Here is a 12866-nt window from a genome sequence, read left to right as displayed (position 1 = left end):
CTGTGTCTTCCTGGAATTCTTTCTCTTCTCCCACCAGGATGCCTAGGCCCTGCACTTTTATCAGCTTGTCTTCCAGAGTTTATTACTTTGTTCCTAAACTGCTGTCCTGGGCAAAGGTGGTCCTTGCAGCTCAGACCCAAATTGGCTGTCTCAGGGCCAGGGAGTTCCCGTTATCAGCCTGCCCTTGGAGTTCTGTTACTATATTTATTGTTTTTGTAAACTTCGTGAATAATCCCATCTCAACTACTTGCTACAATTTTCTATCCTCCTAGATGCCTGGAGGAAGCTTCCCAGTTTAAAAAAATATAATGCTTTTGTTGTTTTGGGGAACTTAATAAGGTAATTGAAGTCATTTTAGGTTAGGGATCCTAGTCCAAGATCCATATTCTGAAATGGTATGCAAATTTTTTTGTGTTATTTTGTGCTATTTTACTGGGAGAAAGTCTATAGATTTTATAAGCTTCTCAGGAAGGTCGATGACCCAAAAAGTTAACAATCACTACATAGATCAGTATCAGAAAGCACGGGCTCTAACCTTCTCTGCCCTTAAATGTACAATACCATCATAATTAACATAATGATCAAATATCTATTAATTAAGCATTGGAAAGCTTTTTAGAGGAAATAGACCTCACTTATCAAGTAGGTTACCATCTACATGGGGAGACAAAACTAATACAAAACAAAATGATTGCACATGGAAAATATGAATGACAAGCTTATAAATATTTTATGAGTGAGGTTAGCATTAAAGGGGTTGTGGAAGAAAATATGGGGTTATGGTTTTGTCTAGGATGGCTTATTTGTGGAAGTTAATTATAAGTGGTGTCTATACAAATGTTGATTAAAAGAAAAATGGAAAAAAATTCTCATTTAGAAGGGGCATATTCCTTAAGAAGGAGAGGAGAAAACTAAGTGGAGGCTATAAAATGATTTGTGTGGCTAGGTGGGGCAATCTAAGCACTGGTCTCTCTATGGCCAATGGCCTTGTAAATAAGGCAGGAACGCAAACAAGAAGTAGGAGCTCTGCGGGCACAGTGGGATTATAGAGTAGAGCCATATACAAGCCTAAAGAAAGCAAACAAACTACTCATGTTGCTAGAGATATATGAATACAGGAAAAATATTTTCTGTGCTTTGGTGTAGCCGATATGCATATATCAATATTTGGACTTACTTATGAGTACCTTAATTGTTTGTGAGCAATTTGCAAGAATATATTTGCTATAGTTGCAATGTTTTATACATGTCACAGGAAAGGACAATTACCTAAATCTTATGCTCTGTGACTGTGCCAGTTTATTTATTTAACAAATAAACAGGATTGCCAAAAAGTTCATTCAGTTTTAAAACAAAAATAAAAGGCACATTTTTCATTTACACCAGTAAGTTTATTGAACAACGTATTTGCCGTTTTGTTCCACTATCTTCTGCCGCCTTTCAGTCAACTTCGCAACTCCATTTTCCCAAAACTTTTCCTCTTTGAGCAAAGAACTGTTCCACATGCCTTTTGCAGCCTTCAGGAAATTTAATTTTTTTCCATTAAGGGAATTTTTTAAAGACTGAAATAAATGGAAATCTGAAGGTGCAATGTCTGGTGAGTACAGTGAATGAATCAGAACTTCCCAGCAAGCTGTAACAGTTTTCGCCTGGTCATCAAAGAAGCATGTGATCTTAGGTTATCCTGATGGAAGATTATGTTGTTTTCTGTTCAGTAATTCCAGATGCTTTTCATGGAGTGCCACTTTGAATTGGTCTAATTGGGAGCAGTACTTGTTGGAATTAATTGTTTGGTTTTCCAGAAGGAGCTCATAATAGAGGGCTCCCTTCCAGTCACACCATATACACAGCATCACCTTTTTTAGATGAAGACTAGCCTTTGGTGTGGTTGGTGATGGTTCATTTCACTTGCCCCATGATCTCTTCCATTTCCCATTACTGTGAGGTATTCGCTTTTTATTGCCTGTCATAATTTGTTTTAAAAACGGAATGTTTTCATTAAATAGAGAATCACATGCAGAAATGCAGTCAAGAAGGTTTTCTTCCATTTAACTTATGTGGAGCCCAAACATCAAAGCAATTAACATAACCAAGCTGGTGCAAATCATTTTCATTGCTTAATTTGGATATTTTGAGTATGTTTGCTCTTTCCCACATGGAATAACATTGATTGTTCTCAATTAATGTCTCAATTTGATTGTTATCAACTCCAACCTGTCTACCCGACCATGGAACATCATCCAGTGAGAAATCTTCAGCATGAAACTTCTCAAACCACTCTTGACACACTTGAGCAGTCACAGCACCTTCTCTATACACTGCACAAGTCTTTTTCTTGTGTTTCAGTTGTGTTTTTACCTGTCTTGAAATAATAAAACATAATGTGCCAAAACTGCCGCATATTTTCTTTCATCTTCTATATTAAAATGGCTACACAAAAATTCACCAATTTTGTTATTTTTTAATACACACTGATATGACACCTGTCATAATACAGGCCAGCAAAATTGTTTTGAATGAGTTTAAAGACAACGAAATACTACTAGAGCCAGCTTATGGGGGGGGAAAACGAACAAACTTTTTGGCCAACTCAATAATTGGTTATTGTTATATATTTATAGTTATATTTAATGAGAGCATGAACTACCAAACACACTGTTTTACATATATAGTCACATAAGCATTTCCATTGAGTCTGGATAGTGCTTACTAATAGAGGATAAAGGTCTGAGACAAACTACTGCTTTAGCAAAAGAAAAACAAAAATTAAAAACAAAGAACTTCAGAACCTGGCTTTTACCATTATGGTCATCTAGATACCATGTTTGCATACCTTCACACTCAAGGTAAAAATGTGACAGTACAGATAAAAATTCTGCCCCCCCCCTTTTTTTTCCCACAGAATCTTTGTTGCCTGATGACCGTGTGGTTCCCCTCAACTGGAAGACACTGAATATGAACTATTTGCAATACAAACATCAGTAAAGGTATATTTTTATGGCTTTTGAAAAAGAATTTCTCTAACTGAAAAAAAAAATTTCAGAAAACCTGTTTATCAAATGTAACATGAAGCCACATGTATTATATTAAATTAGACAAAGAATATATGTGGATGGGTGGATAATATATGCATGTTTCTTTCAATTAGTCCCAAAGAGAAAGTTGCAAGCTGGTATAAGGGCCCACTGGGTGACCAAGGTGCCCATTTAGGAGAGTCATTTTCTCTTGTCCAGCTTGCAGTCTTATCCTGATATGATAGAGATACAACCACAAATTAGGTTCCTGTTTACTTGATTTGGAAGCACCTCATTATTGGTGCTCTGTTGGTCCATAGTGAGAGACATGACTATTCTGACAGGCTGTTAATTTTCCAAATGGCTGGAAGATGACAGGCCAGGAAGGGTAGGAAGGTCATAGAGACTCTGGAAAAGCCAGTCCTCTATATAATGGAATGAGGAGAGTATGGCTGGGGTTCTATTTACAGTAATTGATGGTGATTTAAATGTACTCAGAGGCAATGCTAGGTTTATGTTTTGAAATAAATAGTAAAATCAAGGTTTAGTGAAACATTGTAGAATTATATAGTTCATGATAGCAGGTATTTCTTAACTGTTCACGTAAATACTGCTTTGGGAAAGTAGATTCATTTTATATGCCCAAGTCGTAAAACCAAATACTTTTCCTAAACTTCTTGATTGTCCTCATTCCCCATGACAACCTCTTTCTACCTAAATGCTCACACACACACACACACACACACACACACACACATCCAATACTTAAAATGTTTAAATCAACACTTAACGTTACTCTGTTTCTTTTGACATTTGGGGAGTATTTCTACATGAGTTAAAGGACAGTGCAAACAACCCCAATGCCAAATATTAATCATTTTATATGTTTTTAAATTATAATTTCTAGAAAAGACAAAAGAGGACTGGTTAAGAAATGAGAATTCCGTGAACTATAAATACAACTCATCCCAGAGACCTCGATATGATCAGAAGGGAGTGGGTGTAGGCATTATTTGGTTGTAATAACTTATATGTACTACTATTAGATAGTAAATATACAACATGTAGTCTGTTACCATAGCAACCCTGTATGTTCTTGCACATGTGATGTGTTTATTTCCTTTAATGTAGATCTTCTTGTGGAATACAACAAAGCTGAGATCTTTGCTACCAAATTTATTTTTCACCTTAATTGGTTAGAACATATTTTAGAGCATTCTATCAATACAGTCTATGAGAGGTTCACCACTGCTCTGATTGACTTGTGATGAAGGCTGACAATTAAGGATATGGGTTATAGTTAAATATTAAAGAGTCTCTAGGAAAAAAGGTAATACATATAGAGATACTCATGTTATATTTTAAACTTGACATCAAGCTGACATGAAAATAAACATACTGCACTACTTAACTTTTTTTCCAATGCATAAATTATGAATAAACACAGCTGCTATGATTTCAGTGTAAAAGTGTCTGCATTTGATAAGAATTGAATGCAATGCATTTACCATATGTTTTCTCTCTTCATTTTAACTCATTTCTAAGAGTTGTCTGTGTTTCCCTTTCTAAACTAGAAATACACATATACCCAGTAAAAATATTTTCATTTGTTTTAATCCTGGTTCTGCCTAAAGAAAAAGGAGATGGAGTAAAGATTTGAAGAAAGTGTTTAGAGATTTGGAGGGACCACTAGAAAATGAGGGATAGATATCATAGGGGAAGAGATAAGAGGCTCTGAGGAACTGCAGTGACAGGAGGTAAAGAAATGCATTCATGTGTGCAACAAATATTTATCAAGTTGCCTCAATTCAGACACTGTTCTACATAAGGAGTATCTGGCAGTGAAAACATTCCTGCTCTCATGGGTTCCTCTTATAACCCAAGTTAGGAAGGAAGTGCTTTCCCTTCCCCCAGGAGGTGGCCCCAGTGTGACACCAGTAACAGTAACAAGCATTCGACTGCAGGCCATTCGGGAGTCTTTCCGATCTGCTGAATGTGAATGTTTTGTGTCAAGGACACTTTCTGGACCATACTTGTGATTTTTTATGTGTATTTTCAACATTCATGCTAAACTGTTCCCTGTGAACCTGGTCTTCCCTACACAGTGCACTCATACCATATTATTAATCTTGTTTTGTTGGGGAAATTTATGGGTGTTGTGCTATGTACAGATATTTTTACAATTATAATGAGAATGGCCTCCCTGTTTTATGTTTGGTATAATGTACTGATCAGTGGGTCTAAAGAGGTAAATAGAAGTTTAGAAAGAGGGAAATAGCAGGAGAACATGGTTGGCTCTGGAAGCCACATTCCTGCCTATTCAAAATCCTCACTCCTTTAAGGAGGTGGCAAAGAGAGTACTGGAAAGAGGCTTGGTTTCAATCTTGAAGCTACTGATGACGATGAGCTTAAATTACCCTCTCAGACCCTCAATTTCTTTACCTGTAAAAAAAAAAAAAAAAAAAGTTTTATAATACCAACCTTCATGGGGATATTAAATGAGGATTAAATGAAATAACTGTGCAAAGTATTTAGCATAGTGCCTGAGAAATAATAGGGCCTTCGGTAAGGGTTAATTCCCTTCCCCTGAATACCTCCTTGGGCTCAAGCATTGTTTTTGAAATGCCCCTGGCAAAATAGAAGTTGTATTATCATGGAGAGCAAATTTATTGACTTGATAAACTTGTTAATGCACTTGCATGAATTAGTGTATTGATTATTGACTTTATAATATAAATAGCTTATCCTCAGGGAACGGAAGTAGAACAGGTTTTGATTTAGAGACAGGAAGGTGGGCAGCATTAGGAGGACAGGCTCTTGAATGAGGCAGGACCAAGCAGGATGTGGGAATTGTGGGGATACTGTTAAGTCCTAGATACAAGCAGAGTGGCATCAATAGAGAAACACCCTGGGAAACTGACAGCAAACTCTGTCACCATTTTGCCTGGACTCCTGTTTGTTTGCTGTTCAAGATCCTAATCAAGAAAGAGTGCTCAGTGCCAACCCAGAGGATTATGTCCAGCAATATACTCACTGTATGGCAAAACTGGTTTAGATAATTGGTTCAACCATTCTTGATTAATTTTCTCAGTAATAAAATATTCAGCAAAAGAGGTAACAACTAGAACATTTTGTAACCCAATTTTGAAGATGTTTGCCATAATCTAATTTGTTTTATAGAAGAATTAAGGCACAGAAAACTCAAGTATCTTACAATATTTTAAAAATGGCATCAGGATCAAAGAGTAGGCCCTATATCTAAGTACGTGATTACTTATGGGCCTGTGATTCCATTTCAAGATATCTTAAGTCCAAAAGCACTCTGAAAACCAAAAGTTGATTTTGTTTTGTTTCTTAAATATTTGTCATTAAAATTAAGTTGTAGCAAAACTTGACCCAACAGGTTGATTATATTCATTTACCCCACTTAGTGTTGTTACCCTGCAGCAAGTGAAGTCCTGCTGCCTGCCACCACTCTCTAGGCAAAATTCTGGAGGCAGAAGATTGGTGAAAAAGGAAAGGAGTTTTTATTCAAAATCTACACAATTTTGGAATAACAGCTTTCCACATGCATTAGTCACTTAAAACTTAAACCTATCAACTAGAGCTGAAATCTTTAACTCTTGAGTTCCTCTATCATTCTCCATTAGTTTTTAATTATCTTATTTCTATAAGGTTAGTTTATAAACTAAATAACAAAAGAAGACACAAAAGCCACACAATTTTGGAAGAATGGCAGGCTTCTGCCTCAGAGCCCCTCCCCTTCTCCTCTAGAATACCCTACAAAGATAACCCTGCCACCCTCTGCCAAGCCAGACCAACCCTAGGCTGTGCCCAGAGTTCCTTCTCCCATTTAAAATACCATCCTTTGGGGAATGCAGGCAGTTACACCACTATCATCCAGGCATCCTTGAGAAAGAAAGAGAGTTAATCTCTGCTTCCTTCTGTTTAAATCTTCCAGCCCGTGATTCCAGGTGCACCAGAGGTGTTCAGCTTCTCAGCCAATTCCTATACAAGACTGTTTACCATTGCCTTGGGCACCCTACTTCTATAGCTCCTACTCCTCCCCAGTGATCTGATCAGGTCTCTGTATCAGTATGACTATATACAGATTTCACTGCAGAAATATTAATGTTTGATTACTGGGGGCAGCTCCAAACCCCAGTCAGAGTTTAAGATTATACAAATAAACAAATAGACATGCTTTCTGAATTCTGAAACACATCTCACCTCAAGGATTTTGGTTAGGGATTGTGGGACTTGCACTATATATCAGGTTCCTTTTTAAAATTATGTTTTAGTTTATTTTGTACTTAACAAGCTTCAGATATGAGAATTTGTGGTGTACCCCTTCCCACAGAGCCCTCTGACTTGCCACAGATGAAATAAGGAATCGCTCCAGACACCAAGGGCTGTCAAGAAAAGGGGAAGGCATTTCCCTCTAGAGGAGAATGCCCCAAGCCCTTCTCTGAAGTGTCTTTTATTGAGAACAATACACAGCATGAATGCCAAGCTTATCAATCAATGCCTAAAGGCTATATTTACAGAAAACAGATAGAAATCATAGATAACAATTGAAGGAATGCAGAGATTTGCCTCAGGTCAGGGTCTGTAAGACATCCTGACATCAGATGGTCCTTAAGGTATGGCTCCTGAAATTAGGAATTCACTACTTCTGTTTGGAGCTTAAATATCTAGTTTTTCCTTATCAGGTCACTGCAAAGCAGAGCAAGCTTCAGTGGATACAATGCATTCTTTAGGCCAGATTTCCCATGGGAACCCTCGGTGTTAGCATCGGATCAGGCCTGCCTCCAGCATTCCCAGTATTCTGGTCAGGATTTACAGGCCCCATTCAAGGCCCGGCTTGCGCAGGGCTGCAATTCCCACCACACAAAGTGGTCTCCAACAAGAATTCATACCTGATAAATGTCAGTTTTCAGACAGGGAGACTCACCCAATTTATTTCCTATCCCCATTCTTCACCACCCTGTGTTATCTTCTCCAGGAAGTAAATCTTTAGGCTTCCTGAAGGGCAGATTCCTGATTCTGTGCATGTTTGTTTCTTAAACAGACTTTCAACCTGACCTCCCTGTTTAGAGTCCCACTTCCTGCCCCAAATCTTCCAGTTCCTGAAATTTTAGAGGTTATGAAGGGTAAATTGTGTGGCTTATTGGCTTTCTATCATTTAGGGTATTTTTTCCAAATTAACACTTGGCCTTTGGACGCCAGTTTTCAAAATTTTGTTGTTGTGATCTTCTCTTTTCTTATAATGTGTGCTTTAAAATCATAACAAAACATCCTCCCCCAAACACAAGAAAACCCTTTTACATTTTAGCGGGGTTTCAATGGGGGGAGTATACATGAAATATTTGTATTCTATCTGCCCACTTTATTGGAAATCGAGTGGTTTATTTAAAATAGCTCAATGTTTTCCTTATGTTCATTTTGTATCATTTTAGTTTCTCTTTCTACTGGACTGTAGGTCTCTTCCAGGCGGAGACCAGGGTCTTTGGTGTTTGGTTGCACTCCACAAGGCTCCTGCAGCCTCTGTGGAACTGGACTTGCCTTTGGTGTAGGGTGTAGGGTGTAGGGTGTAGGGTGGGATGGTTTCAGGGAAGAACTGACCAGGATTAAGGCCAAAGCACAGACAGGTGCAGAGGGAACTCTATATCGGGCAAGTACTTGCTTTTTAGGGGTATTTGCAGCAACATTTTTGGATTTGCAGTGAATACATTAGAACCTGCACCAGCATGGCTATAACCTGGGGTTATGTTATAAATATTTAACAAGTGAGAATGGCATGGGTAATGACCAGTTTTATCCTGCACCAGTGCACACCAGCTGACTGTCCATGCAGGATTATGCTTGGGTTCCAGATGCCCCCAGCTGGCTTATTTGCCCTAATTTCCAGAATGAAGTTTTAGAAAAATGGGCTGGCGCTACCCTTCCCCATTCCCAGGCTTCCTCCTTGAAGCTTATGCTCCTCAAGTGCCCCTGTGCACAGTGGTATAAGTGCTGTGGAAATAGAAGACATGACCCTCACTGTGAAGGAGCAGTGTGACAATGTTATCGAATAACGGACCTGTGGTGGGGGTTGCCCAGATGCTATTACTGAAACAACGCCTTCCCCTTCCTCCGGGGTCCTTGGTTGTAGGTCCTTTGCCCACTGCTCTTGAAATTATGGCTCTCGATGGCAGAGTTTGGTGAAAAGGAAAGGAACTATTTGTTCAAAAGTTATACAGGTTTTGATTAATGGTTAAATGTCGCCCTTAAACCTCAAAATCCCTTCAAAACACCCACCATTTAAAACGCCCACCAACACACAGTCCTGCCTTCCCCTCTTTGCCCAGTCAGACTAGTCAGGGGTACTGTCCTTCAGAAGAAAAAGTACAGAAGGTCAGAGCTCAGCTAGGCAGGCCTCTTACTGTTCCCAGCACCATCCGCTGTGTTGCTGTGATCTCCAGTTTTTAATCCAAAACCATGTGGCATCTCATGGCCCACTAGCAAGAATCCTTTCTTCCCTTTTCTTCCTGCGTGGTCTTCACATTGTTCCCCAGAGTCTGTGTCCCTTTGTCTCCCCCACAGGTCCTGTCTCCTCTTCCCAGTTACATTCTGCTTCCTAAACCGCATGGTCAAAAAGCCTCCAACATGGCTGCCACCCTGGGTTTTTAAACCCCTACATGAATCCTCCCCCGCAACCCCCATCTCTGACTCCTTCTGCAGGTGGCAGGCACTGTAGCAGGGGAAGCTGCTTCCCAGGCCCCCTTGGGTTAATTTTAAGTAAACCTTCCTGGTTGGCCTTGTTGGTATGCAAAACAACTATCTTTGCTTATGAAGTGTGAAGCTATCCTCCTGTTATTGACATGCAAAATGACTCTCAATGGCCCTGCTCCAAGTCTCCCATCCCCATGGCAGCCTGCCCTGGGGTGGGAGAGGTGAGAATATTCTATATCTTTCTTGGACACCCCAATTTTTGGATCCCATTACAAAGCCCTTCTGGGGGGCCCTGGCTGTGTCCTGTTACAACAAGAAGAGTGAGGGATGGTATTTAGGAGTCAAAGGCAGTAGGTGGGTCCTACCTCTGACCAACCGGGTTGTGCAGTCTATGGTGGAAGGTGAGAACTGGAGGTGCCAGAGCAGCCAGGGGCCCCCGTCAAAGGAGTTACATAGGCCAAGATGACTTCTCTTTGTCCTCTCGGTTCATATCACATATATAGGTAACAAGATGACTATGTATGTGTATAAGACTAATTTATATTTTTTTAGTAAAAAAAATCAGAAAATTTTTGGCAGGGTAAGAAAGAACGTAGGATCAGAGAGAATTCCTGTATATTTGAAATGGTTCTGCTAGGTTACAGGGTCTCAGATTCAGCTGCTATGGAAGCTCATCTTGGTTTCATCTAGGTACCCCTGGGGCCGGAGCTGGGCCTGGTTATAACCAAGCACTCCAAAACCGGAGTTACTTGGGGCCGTAGGTTTGAGGATGACATTTCTGGTTTCCATTAGCTCTCCTTGCATACCTCCTTATTAAACAGTAACAACTAGAGAAACTTTCTGTTTCTTCATTTGCCAAAAATGACTTCAGCAGTTATTTTCTTAATGTACATGGTGGTAATGGTTTCTAGTGCAGCAAAATGAGATTGTTTGGGTCATCCTATACTGGAGAAATGGACCCAAACCCTAGAGATGAGAAGTTGGACGGATGAACTGAGGGCACTAGGAGTGTTACCATAGGGATGCTCTGACTCAGGGGAGCCCACCTGTCTGGAGGTTCCCGTGTAGCTGGGGCCTGGAAGGATCTGTCTGGGATGGTCTCTGACTCTGTGTTACTCCTGAACTGGCATTATCACTATCTTTGTTATCTTAAAATAATCCCCAGCTCAAAATTATCTACTGAGAAAGGAGTTTAGGGCTACATACAATTATTGAGCACCTTCTGAATATCAAGCACTGTGTTAGTTCTAACAGTCTAATGGGAGGAAACATACACTTCAACAGTCTGATTTTGAGGAACATATAGAGGGAAACGGAGTTTGTTGACTAGTTAAATATGGGAGTTGAGAGAAAGGAAAAATACCTGGGTTTACTTCCAGCTACAGCCAACTACTTTCTTTTCCTTGAAACTTTCCCTCTCTGGCCGCCCCTCACCCCACCCAACACACACCTCTCTGTCTTCAGTTCTGTCTGCTTTATTGACCTTCATCAATAGATCCACTTCAAAGGCACAATTCTTAAATGTTGGTATCCCTAGGGCCCCCTCTTTAGCTGTCAGCTCCATTCTTTCTCCTTCTCATAAGGCAAGGATTCTCAAAGCTCTGTCTCCAGCTCAGACCTCTCTTCTTGTTACCTGAAAGAAGACCTGGCTGTTAGCGAGTCCATCTGGGCTGGCCTGTAGTTTGTGGGTTCTTGACTTTATGCAGGTGATTTGAGAGTATATTTATTAAAGCTGGGGACAGTGAAACAAGGAAGGGCTTAGGATAGAAGAATATGAAACCAGAAAAGCCAGTGTTCATGCTGCCTGTCACCTACCAGACCCAATAAGCAGAGACAGGGACTGAATCTTTATGGGTGCTTTATTCAGATGGCCAGCTATCTGAGAAGACGGTGGGTTTGTACCCTACCAGACCACCTTAAATTTCATTTTAAATGGACCCCTTTTATAAGGAGAAGAAAAGTGTAGGTAAGGGAACTGGAATTCAGGGAAAAAGTTATTCAGATAAAAAGCTGCAGCATTCTCTCATCTGTGTCCTGGGCAGCGGGCGTCTCACCCTGGAGTACAGTGGCTCAGATACCATCTTGACTGCTTGCAGTCCTTCTTAGGCACAAAAGTGGAACTGCTTATGGTCTCCTGGAGTCAGAGTGGGTCATACCTTCAGGTCCTGAAACAATAGCTTTGTACTTGCACTAATTACCAAAAAATTGAAACTAAAATTTTTTCCAACATTTGAGTCCCCCATCAAAACAACAGGACAGCCTAGGCAGGGTTGCTTTGGCTCTCTTGAAATGTTATAGGATGAAATGAGCCTTGGTGGGGCTGTGTTGGCTCGCTGGGAAGTCAGAGAAAAGGGGGACCTTGGGGACAGGTTCAAGGGGTTAGCCTGGGACCAGCAGCTGCTACCCATTGCTCCCCTGGTTGCAAGTCTTGTTGGGTCCCTTAGAGTTTAGGAGATGAATGCCTGTGGGGGAACAAGGGACAAGGGGGAAGGAAAAGGTAAATGCATATTCCCAGGAGGGAGAGGGAGCGCATGATGGGACCTTCATTTGAGGGTTTTTAAAGGCCAGGGTTTAGGAGAGGATCTCAATATAATATTCATCAGCCTTATGGTGATAAGCCAAAATGAGATTTATTCCCTCATCTTCATCTGTCTTTGAGTGTGGTTGGCAAGTGGCACTAATTGGGTTTCTGCTAACTACCTCCCTGAGTAGGGTGATTTAAATTATTTACCCTCTGGTTTCAGAGGAGAACCATTTACTCTTAAGTGTCCTTGGTTTAGCAAAGATAGGATTTAGTAGATGGCTGCAAACTACCTGTCTCAGTTTCTCTGTTCTACTTGTCCTGGCTTACTAGCTTATCTCATTTTGAGCAACACATTTACCAGCATCTACCAGGTTGCTTTACCTGTCCCAGGCACTGCAGAGTGAGTGTGCCAAACCCTCTAACCCCCAGTGCTGTGTGCCTTTCTGCTGCCCAAAATGCCTGGGACTCCCTCCATAGAGGAAATAGAAGTGCAAGCCTCATACGAATATGCCAGCCATGTATGCGATTTAAGCTTTTCTAGTAGCCACATTAAAAAAAGCAAAAAGAAACAGGTGAGATTTTTATTAATACATTAACCCAATACAGCCAATTAC

The 12866-nt window shown here is 40.4% G+C and overlaps 1 protein-coding gene across 1 annotated transcript in view; it reads left to right on the top strand.

Annotated features, from left to right (window-relative positions):
- N4BP2L2 (NEDD4 binding protein 2 like 2) overlaps nt 1-12866 on the top strand; it is a 67380-nt gene that overhangs the window by 53168 nt on the left and 1346 nt on the right. The window contains exon 8 of the transcript XR_008529468.1: nt 2903-2987. The gene's annotated coding sequence lies outside the window, so the exon portion shown is untranslated. The remainder of the gene's footprint in view (nt 1-2902; nt 2988-12866) is intronic.

Source organism: Pteronotus mesoamericanus, unplaced genomic scaffold (assembly GCF_021234165.1).
Source record: "Pteronotus mesoamericanus isolate MK-2021 breed Mesoamerican mustached bat unplaced genomic scaffold, CSHL_Meso_final contig_433, whole genome shotgun sequence".
NCBI classification, from domain to species: Eukaryota; Metazoa; Chordata; class Mammalia; order Chiroptera; family Mormoopidae; genus Pteronotus; species Pteronotus mesoamericanus.
The sequence above is the reverse complement of the archived record's forward strand: the minus strand, read 5'-3'. Positions and strand labels throughout refer to the sequence as shown.